At 37.2% G+C, this 10,939-nt stretch overlaps 1 non-coding gene across 1 annotated transcript; it reads left to right on the forward strand.

Annotated features, from left to right (window-relative positions):
• Positions 1-1,532: 1,532 nt before the first annotated feature.
• Positions 1,533-1,640, forward strand: LOC141694305 (small nucleolar RNA R71). The gene has a single exon (XR_012563624.1). It is a non-coding gene; the product is annotated as a small nucleolar RNA R71 (small nucleolar RNA).
• Positions 1,641-10,939: the final 9,299 nt, after the last annotated feature.

Consider the following 10,939-nt stretch of genomic DNA (forward strand, 5'->3'; position numbering starts at 1 on the left):
TCAAGTTTCGATGTGACCACCGAGTCGACCAACTCGACTTTTAAGCATTCCTCATTATCAGTAGGAAATTTCATAGCATTGAACATATTGAAAGTCACATCCTGATCCAACACTCGCATTGTAAGCTCACCTTTCTGCACATCAATCAAGGTCCGGCCAGTTGCCAAGAAGGGTCTTCCCAAGATTATGGGAATCTTCTTATCCTCCTCAAATCAAGAATAACGAAATCAGCAGGGAAGATGAGTTTATCCACCTTGACCAAGACATCCTCCACAATACCTCTCGGATATGTAATAGAACGGTCTACCAACTGCAAAGTCATATAAGTTGGTTTGGGATTAGGTAAGTCCAATTGCTTGAAGATTGACAAGGGCATCAGATTGATGCTAGCTCCCAAGTCACATAAGCATCTTTCAAAAGACACTTTTCCAATAGTACATGGAATAGTGAAGCTTCCTGGATCTTTAAGCTTTGGAGGGAACTTCTGCTGCAGCACAACACTGCATTCCTCCGTGAGAGCGATAGTCTCTAAATCATCTAGCTTCACCTTCCGAGAGAGAATACCTTTCATAAACCTTGCATAACTAGGTATCTGCTCGAGAGCCTCCACGAAAGGTACGTTCATATGAAGTTTCTTGAACACCTCCAGAAACTTCTCGAATTGCTTGTCCATCTTTTTCTTCTGCAGCCTCTTAGGAAAAGGCGGTGGAGGATAGATCTGTTTCTTCCCTGTATTACCCTCAGGCAGAGTGTGCTCAACAGTAGTCTTCCTTGGTTCAACTTATTCATCCTGCTACTTTGCTTCTTCCTCAACCCCAGCTTCTTTAGTCAACTCTTGAGTTTGATCGGGATTTGCAACCTTCCCAGACCTCAAAGTGATTGTCTTTACCTGCTCTTTAGCTTCCTTCTTTCTTGGTACTTCAGTGTCACTAGGCAATGTACCAGGTTGATGATTTAGCAAGGCATTGGCAATTTGCCCAATTTGATTTTCCAAGATCTTGATAGAAACAGCTCAACTCTTGCGCATGAGCTTCAACTCCTCTAATTCAGATTTTTCATTAGCTTGTTGTAGCTGGAATTGTTGTTTTGGTGCATACTGCGGTTGATGAAAACCAGGGGGGTTGTACTGCTTAGCTGGATACTATTGTTGCAATCGCTGGAAGTTGCTCACGAACTAAGCTTATGCATTAGAAATTATGCACTGATCAGTCTCATGGGCGCTAGCACAAAGCTCACAGACACTAGTAATTTGATTAAATCCATAATTAGCCAAAGTGTCCATATTCATTGTCAAAGCCTTAAGTTGGGCAGCTATAGTAGTTGCTGCATCCAACTCCAGAATTCCTTCTACTTTTCTGTGAGTCAGTCTCTAGGAAGGATTCTGGTACTCATTAGCAGTCATCATTTCAATAAGTTCATAAGCTTCATCGTAGCTCTTAGCCCACAAGGCTCCTCCCGATATTGCATCAAGCATGGGCCTAGAAGTAGGACCCAATCCATTATAGAAACAATTGATAATCATCCAATCAGGCATGTCATGGTGTGGGCACTTCCTTAGCATCTCCTTATATCGATCCCAAGCCTCACATAGAGATTCTTTTAGTTTGCTGCGCGAACTGGGTAAGAGCATTCCTGATTGCTGCAGTCTTTGCCATGGGAAAACATTTAGTGAGAAACTTTTGAGCAAGATCTTCCCAAGTTGTGATAGACCCTGCCGGTAGAGAGTGTAACCAGCACTTAGCTTTGTCCCTCAAAGAGAATGGGAAGAGTCACAGCTTGATAGAATCTTCAGTCACACCATTGAACTTGAAAATGTCGCAGATCTCGATGAAATCCCTGATATGCATGTTGGGGTCTTCGGTAGGAGAACCCCCAAACTGAACTGAGTTCTGTATCATCTGGATTGTGCTTGACTTGATCTCAAAAGTGTTAGCCGCTATGGCTGGTCTAATGATACTAGACTGAATGTCATTAATCTTTGACTTAGAATAGTGCATCAAAGCCTTCGGATTTTCTGCTTGATCACCCATAGCTACTATAATTGGCTCTTCAACTTTCTCTTCTTCTTCTACCTTCTTTTCTTCCTCAAAAAACTTCCCTACAAATTACCACAAGTTCTTTCTCGGCTTTTCTAGTGTTCTCGTACGAGTATGCGAACGCGTATGCATACACCATCGCTAGATCACCTGAAATAAAACAAGGAAACAAATAAGTAACAATGTCCGAGTCAATGAACCTTAACGACCACTAATGGAAAGCACATAAACTAGTAATTAAACTGCAGTCCCCGGTAGCGGCGCCAAAAACTTGTTAGTCGCTAAACATGCGCTAATATTACACGTAAGTATACGAGTTCACAAGTAGTATAAGATATAAATCAGATTCGATCCCACAAAGACTGTATTGGTAAACTATCTAAATTGTGCACCTAAGCAACAATGTATGATTACTATTCAATGCTAAGACGATAACAAATTGAGAATGTTTATAACTAAGAATTACGCTAACTATTATAACTACGAGAATAAGATTGACTGAGTTAATATATATGACAGACATGGGATTCTAACTTCATTAAATACTTCATTCAATAGCCTTATTATTCTCAACCTTAGCATACAATGGTGATGAGACTAATCAGACAACACAAAACTGATAAATGCCAACTTTCGTTGCACGAGTACCATTCTACCAGACATCCACAAAAGAGATAGAAGCTGAATAGGCACCAATTATATTGAGACCCTATATGTCTATAGAATTTGAAAACATAACGGTTTAAGCACAATATATCTATCTTGATTACATAGGGCAAGTAAGATGGTTAAAATTACCTACAAATCATGCATAACAATACATGAACCTATGCTAGCATGGCAAGTTCTAAATCCTTAAATTGACTTTCGCTTCATTAAGAATTAACACACTATCTTATAAGTTCGCGACGCTCACAAGACAAATACGCACAACCATAACTAGGATAACATACAATTACCACACAATAAGGCATCAAACAATTTAACAAAGAAAATCCATAAATAAATCCGCTAGAACCCCACGATAATGATTAGCCCATAATCAAACTCATCGCCAATGTGGGTTCCAATAAAAACGTGATATAGCAAACGTAGTATTTATACGAATAAATAAACCAAAGTATAATCAAGAATATAGGTTCAGTAAAATAAGAAACAAGCATCCAAATTATAACTCAAAACAAAGATTCACAAGAATAAACTAGTTCGTCTTTTCCTTCATTGAATTGTGCCAAAAGATCTCGTGTCGTCTTCTCCCTCCTTGATGTCTTGAGATCTCTGAATATCTCTTGAAAATCGACCTAAGTTATGTTTATATAGCAGTTCATGCATCCCTGGAGTCCAACAATTTGAATTATAAAAGAATCAGGATTTTAATATCCCGACCCAGCGCCCGCGCTGCCTTTCTGTACTCCCGGCGCGGCCGCGCGCAACACCAGAGCGGGCGTGCCTACCTTCTGCCAAAACTTCATTTTTTCTTCTTCTTTATTCCTCGCAGCTTCGAGCCAGTCTTTCAAGATTTTATTCCAACACATCCTAAACACCATATTAGCATCAAAACAATGATAATTCACCTGATTCACGAAGTAAAGCCTGGAATACAAAAACACTTGAAAATACGTTAAAACAGAAATAACTTGAGTACAAATACATCAACTCAAATCTTATTAGAGCATAAATAAGTGTCATAAATGCCACTTAACAAACATGTTAGCCGAGTTCTTGCCTTTAGGATGGAGAATTTAACATTTGAATTTCACTTACAAGTCTAATGAAAGTTGCTTCATCCAAAGGTTTACTAAAAATGTCAACTAACTGTTTTCTTGTTGCAACAAAAATAAGCTCAGTAGTACCATTAGCAGCATGTTCTCTAATAAAATGGTACCTTACATCAATGTGCTTGGTTTTTGTTAGAAATAGGTTGTGAACTTGATGATAAGTTAAACAAAACACCTTAGTAGATTTGACTAAGTGAATTTTGTAGCTCTCGATAGATGATCTAATATAGTCCCGATGGATGAACTTTATAGTCCCGATAGATGACATTTTGACATCCATCGAGAGTGTAGCTTATGTAACAAATAAGTAATGTAGCATATTTCTGCAAAAACATGTATTAGTCTAGTAGATTGTGTAGGGTTCTCAAAGTCATGTTGACTTTTAGATTGATATGCAGAATAGCTTGACTAATTGTAAATATGAGATGTCTTGTAATTCTGTATAAGTGAAATAGAGTCAGGTGACAGATAGACTCCCGACGGATGATCTACAAGGCTCCCGACGGATGATCAACATAAACCGGACAGATGTTCAACTTACTCCCGATGGATGATCATATTCAAAATAGCTGTTAATAGTGACAACACAGTCACATGCGTCGGGTGTTTGCAAAAGGAATGTGACAGCCTGTTAAGCAGAATTTTGAGAACAAAGAAGCATTACCATTTCCATGCTAATGTGAAGATATGCAAAGATGCCGGAATAGAGTAATGAAGCAGCATGAAGTTAGACTAGATATAGTTTTGTTTTATTATCTTGTCTTATTGTCATGTAACTTGGTGATATATAAACCAAGTGTAGCAAGTAGAACATTTAACAGAGCAAGCTTATTTTTCAGAGAAACATATCAAGTTGTATTCTGTAAGAATTTCTCTGTAGTTTTGTTTGTTCAACTTGTAAAGCAGCTGTGAGCTACTCAAAGCTTCACATAGTTCTCAATCTAATATATATATCTCTGGTGGATACTTTCAAATCCACCAGAAAGTTTTAAAGCCTGTGTTTTATTACTTAGTATTTTGATTTCTATTACTTTTTCATTCCGCACTATTGCAAATCAAACACTATTATATATATTAAGTTAGAACAATTTTAAATCTCAGAAAGTAGCCAGAATTACATTCACCCCCCTATAATTCTTGTTGTATTGTTAGGGAATAACAATTGGTATCAGAGCAAGCTCTTGAAGAACAAAGAGTATAAAGATCACAATAAACAACAAGATGAACAAGAAGGATGTTGGAGTTAAAATTCCATTTCTGGACAAAGACAACTATCACCACTGGAAGGTGAAGATGCACCTACATCATCTCTCCCAAGATGAGGCCTATGTGGACAGCATAGAGAGAGGTCCTCATGAACCAATGAGAGCTACAACTGGCAATAAACCATCTGTTCCAAAACCTAGGCATGAATGGTCAGATCCTTATATTGAGCAAGTCATGAAGGATAAAAGGCCATGGACATATTATTTAATGATGTTGATGGTGATATGTTTGATAACATCATTAACTGTAAAACAGCCAAAGAGGTTTGGGACACAATACATAATATTTGTGATGGTACTGAGCAAGTGAGGGAGAACAAGATACAGCTCCTGATTCAGCAATATGAGCATTTCCACTGTGAAGAAAGTGAGTCACTCACTGATATATTTAGTAGATTTCAAAAGCTACTAAATGCTCTGAAGCTGCATGAAAGAGTCTATCAAACAAAAGACTCTAACATCAAGTTCTTTAGATCTCTCCCAAAGAAGTGGAAGCCAATGACAGTCTCACTGAGAAATTCTCAGGATTACAAGGAGTTCACCTTGGAGGGACTATATGGCATCCTGAAAACCTATGAGATTAAAATAGAGCAAGATGAAAGGTTGGAGAAAGGAAGGAAGAAAGGAGGATCCATAGCACTGGTTGCTGAGTTAGAGAAGGAGAAAGAGATAAAGGTGGGAGCTGTTGAATCTACATCAAAGGTCTGTGAAAGCAAGGGTAAAGGGCTGGTAGCTAAGAATGAAGATCAGTTGAGCCAAGATGACATGGATGATATTGATGAGCATCTAGCATTTTTGTCCAGGAGATTTTCCAAGCTCAAATTCAAGAAGAATTTTGGAGCATCCAAGCCAAATAGAAACATGATTAATGAGTCAAAATTCAAGTGTTTCAAATGTGGCTTGGCAGGTCATTAAGCTAGTGAGTGTCGAAAGTCTGATTCCATCAAAAAGAAGTTTGAGCCTGTTGATTATAAGCATAAATACTTTGAGTTGCTCAAGCAAAAGGAAAGGGCTTTTATTATACAAGAAAATGACTGGGTTGCAGATGGATTGGATGAAGATGAAGAAACAAGCTAAGTCAATCTAGCCCTGATGGCCAAATCAGATGAAACAGAGACCAGTTTTTCAAGCAATCTGGTCATCACCACTAACTTAGCACATTTATCTAAAGCTGAGTGTAATGATGCAATAAATGACATGTCTACATAATTATATCACCTGCGTGTTACACTTAAGTCTCTCACTAAGGGAAATGCTAAAATTAAAGAAAATAATTTGTTCTTAAGTGAAAGGAATAATGTGCTAGAGTCTCAATTTATTGAATTTGAAAAATTGAGAATTGAGTGTAAAACTGCTAAGGATGAATTAACTGAGTCCTTGAAGAAAAAAAAGATTTTAAGGAAACAGCTTGAGAGAGAACAGGAAGTAATTAAAGCATGGAAATCATCTATATATGTTCATGCTCAAATTACTAAAGTTCAAGGTATAGAATCTTTTTGTGATGCAGCCTGGAAAAAGAGCAAAGAGAAGCTTGATTCCAATCTGGTTGAAGGACTCTTTACAGATGTGGACTCGACGGATGATGAAAATCATTCGTCAGATAATCAAAAGGATTATCCGTCGAGAGACAAGGAGCCATATCTGTCAGCTGTGAGTAAACCAGTTAGCAAAGCTAAGTTAATTAAATTGAATGATAAATATGGATCAGTTTCTAAAAACTTTGTTCCAGGAGAATTAAGTCAAGTTAGAAAAGAAAAGAAAGTTAATGTTGGTCATATGTCTATCAAGCAATTGAATGACAGACTTGAAAAGATTGAGGTTAAAATAGAAGCTAAAAGGAAAAACAATAGAAATGGGAAGGTAGGGATTAACAAACATAACAACTACACACCTGATAAATATGCTCCAAGAAAAATTTGTGTTAAGTGTGGTAGTGTTAATCATTTGTCTGTTAATTGCAAGATTGCTATGCCTACTCCCATGACTGCACCTTCTTCTTTTCCCAACATGACTGCCATGCCTGCAATGCCTATGAATGCTATGCCTGCTCAGAATATGAATGCACAATTTGCTAAAATGCCATTTACACCTAATCCTTATTATGCTGCATTCAGTATGCCACAAATACCATTTAGCATGCCTTACTGGAACAACATATTTGCAAATAGCATGCCTTTACATGTAAACCAAAATGTGCATGATAATTATGTTTCAATTACTGGCTTCAAAGTTCCAACTCAAATGACTAATGATGAATCTAAGATCCCCAAGTCAAATGAGATCACACCTAAGAAACCAAAGAAAAATGCTAACAAGGCAGGACCCAAGGAAACTTGGGTACCAAAATCAACTTGATTTGGTTTTGATGTGTGCAGGGAAATAGAAAGAATCTTTGGTATCTAGACAGTGGTTGCTCAAGGTATATGACTGGAGATTCTACCCTGCTCACTGAGTTCAAGGAAAGAGTTGGCCCAAGTATTACTTTTGGAGATGACAACAAGGGTTATACTGTGGGATATGGCTTGATATCAAAGGATAATATCATCATTAAAGAGGTTGCCCTAGTGGATGGACTCAAGCATAATTTGTTGAGTATCATCCAGCTTTGTGATAGGGGCAACTCAGTCACTTTTAATTCAGAAGCCTGTGTTATGACCAATAAAAAGAGCAACAAAGTGGTTCTCACTGGAGTGAGAAAAGGGAATGTGTACCTAGCTGATTTCAACTCATCAAATGCAGAATCAGTAACTTGTCTGTCAGTAAAGCAAGTCAAGATGAAAGTTGGCTATGGCACAAGAAGCTATTCCATCTAAACTTCAAGACCATGAATGAGCTAGTCAAGAAAGAGTTGGTCAGAGGTATCCCTCAAGTGCAGTTTACTAAGGATGGATTGTGTGATGCCTGTCAGAAAGGAAAGCAGATTAAAGCATCATTCAAAAAGAAGCTTGATCTAACAATTGAAGAACCTTTACAACTGTTGCACATGGATTTGTTTGGACCAGTCAATGTGTTGTCCATCTCAAGGAAAAGATATTGCCTAGTAATTGTAGATGATTTCTCAAAGTTCTCTTGGACATATTTTCTAAAGTCCAAAGATGAAGCTAGTGAAATCATCATCAATCACATAAGGCAAGTCAACAATCATCCTGATTTCAAAGTAAGAAGAATCAGGAGTGACAATGGAATTGAGTTCAAGAATTCTGTGATGAGATCATTTTGTGTAAAGAATGGAATTATGCATGAGTTTTCTGCAGCTAGAACTCCACAACAAAATAGAGTGGTGGAAAGGAAAAACAGATCTCTTATTGAAGCTGCAAGAATAATGCTAGAAGAATCAAAGTTACCAATATACTTCTGGGCTGAAGCTGTGAATACTGCATGCTACACTCAGAATATCTCTTTGGTTAATTAAGCAAAATGCATGACACCCTACCAATTATTCAAGAATAGGAAGCCAACTCTAAATTTCCTACATGTCTTTGGCTGTAAATGCTACATTCTAAGAAATCAAACTGATCAACATGGAAAGTTTGATGCCAAAGCAGATGAAAGAATCTTTGTTGGATATGCTATTGGAAAAGCATATAGAGTCTACAATCTAAGAACCAACATTATTATGGAATCAGTACGTGTTGTGTTTGATGATAAAAAGATTGAAGGACTGCAAGATGGAGATTTCTATGAGAGCCTCAAATTCGATAATGTTGAGATAGTTAGTGATGACAGTGATGATGATAGTGATCAAGAAACTGTGGCTAAGGGCAACACAGAAAAATCTACACCTAATAAAACACATAACTCATCATCTGTCGAGTTACATAATGCTTCATCCGATGTTAGACAATCAGCCTCATCCGTCGAGGTACAAAGTGCATCATTCGTCGGAACAATAAGAGAAGCTGAGAGTCAAAACAGATCACTTACAGAAAGAACCGCATCTTTAAGTCAAAGATCCACAAACTCAGGGGGAGTTTCTTTTAAACAAAACTCAGTCACACATCAAGAAAATAATGAGGTCTTTTCATCAAGAGCTAATCTACCACAACAGAGAAAATGGACTAGAGATCACCCTTTTGAACTCATTATTGGTGATGCATCCTCTAGAGTTCAAACAAGGAAAGCAACTCAAGAAGAATGTCTGTATAACAGCTTTCTCTCTAAGGAAGAACCAAAGAAGGTAGAAGAAGCTCTGTTGGATCCTGATTGGGTTTTAACTATGCAGGAAGAGCTAAACCAATTTGAAAGGAACAAGGTATGAAAGCTGGTACCCAAGCCTAAGGGAAAGAATCCAATTGACACCAAGTGGGTATTCAGAAACAAGATGGATGAAAATGGCATAGTTGTCAGGAAAAAAGCTAGATTGGTTGCTAAGGGCTACTGTCAATAAGAAGGAATAGATTTTGATGAAAATTTTGCTCCTGTTGCAAGACTTGAAGCCATCAGAATTTTCTAGCCTATGCAGCCCCCATGCCAATTTCAAAGTCTATTAAATGTATGTAAAAAGTGCCTTTCTGAATGGAGATTTGGAGGAGGAAGTCTATGTTAGTCAGCCTCTTGGTTTTGAAGATCCAAATTTTCCAGAATATATCTACTATCTTTTGAAAGAACTTTATGGATTGAAGCAAGCACCTAGAGCCCGGTATGATACTTCATCAAAGTTTCTCTTAGAAAATCACTTCACAAGAGGTACTGCTAATAAAACTTTATTCTTTAGAAATATTAATGGCTCTAATATACTTGTTCAAATTTATGTAGATGATATTATATTTGGCTCTACAGATGAAAAACTTTGCAAAAAGTTTTCCAAACTGATGCGAAGTAAGTATGAAATGAGCATGATGGGAGAACTAACTTACTTTCTTAGTTTACAAGTTAAGCAAGTTAGTGATGGAATATTCATTAGTCAAACCAAATACATTTTTGATCTTTTAAAGAAGTTTGATCTAATGGATTACACATCTGCAAAAACTCTCATGGCCACTGCAACTAAGCTTGAATTAAACACTACTGAAAAGTATGTGGATATTTCAAGCTACAGAGGCGTGGTTAGCTCACTTCTATACTTAACAGCAAGTAGGCCAGATATAATGTTTGTTACTTATTTTTGTGCTAGATTTCAGGCTGATCCTAGAGAATCTCACTTAGTAGCTATTAAGAGAATTTTCAGATATCTCAAGGGAATACCAAAACTTGGCATTTGGTAGAGATTCTGGTTTTGATCTAACTGGTTATTCAGATGCAGGTTATGCAGGTTGTAAAATAGATAGAAAAAGTACAACAGGAACCTGTCAATTTCTAGGAAACAAGCTTGTGTCCTAGTTCAGTAAAAATCAAAATTCAGTTTCTACTACTACAGCTGAAGCTGAATATATTGTTGCTGGTAGTTGCTGTGCACAGATTTTATGGATGAAAAACCAACTGTTGGACTATGGTCTGCAAGTGGACATAATTCCTATTTTCTGTGATAACACAAGTATAATTGCCATCACTGAAGATCCAGTACAGCATTCAAGAACAAAGCACATAGACATAAAGTACCACTTTATTAGGGAACATGTAATGAATGGTACTGTGGAACTTCATTTTCTTCGAAGTGAAAAGCAGCTTGCAGATATCTTTACCAAGCCACTTGATGAATTCACCTTCTCTAGGTTGGTAAGTGAGTTAGGTATGCTTATTTTCTTAAATCTTTTCAGATATTTTTGCAAGTTGAAATGCATCCAGAAACATAATTGATTTTTATATTTTAGATGAAATTTTGGCTAAGTCAAAATTTACATCTTGACGGATGCTCATTATCCATCGAGTTTGATCATCCGTCGGAATAGAATTTCTTAATAAAAATCAATTACTTCACTGG

The sequence above is a fragment of the Apium graveolens genome, chromosome 10 (assembly GCF_009905375.1).
Source record: "Apium graveolens cultivar Ventura chromosome 10, ASM990537v1, whole genome shotgun sequence".
Classification (NCBI taxonomy): domain Eukaryota; kingdom Viridiplantae; phylum Streptophyta; class Magnoliopsida; order Apiales; family Apiaceae; genus Apium; species Apium graveolens.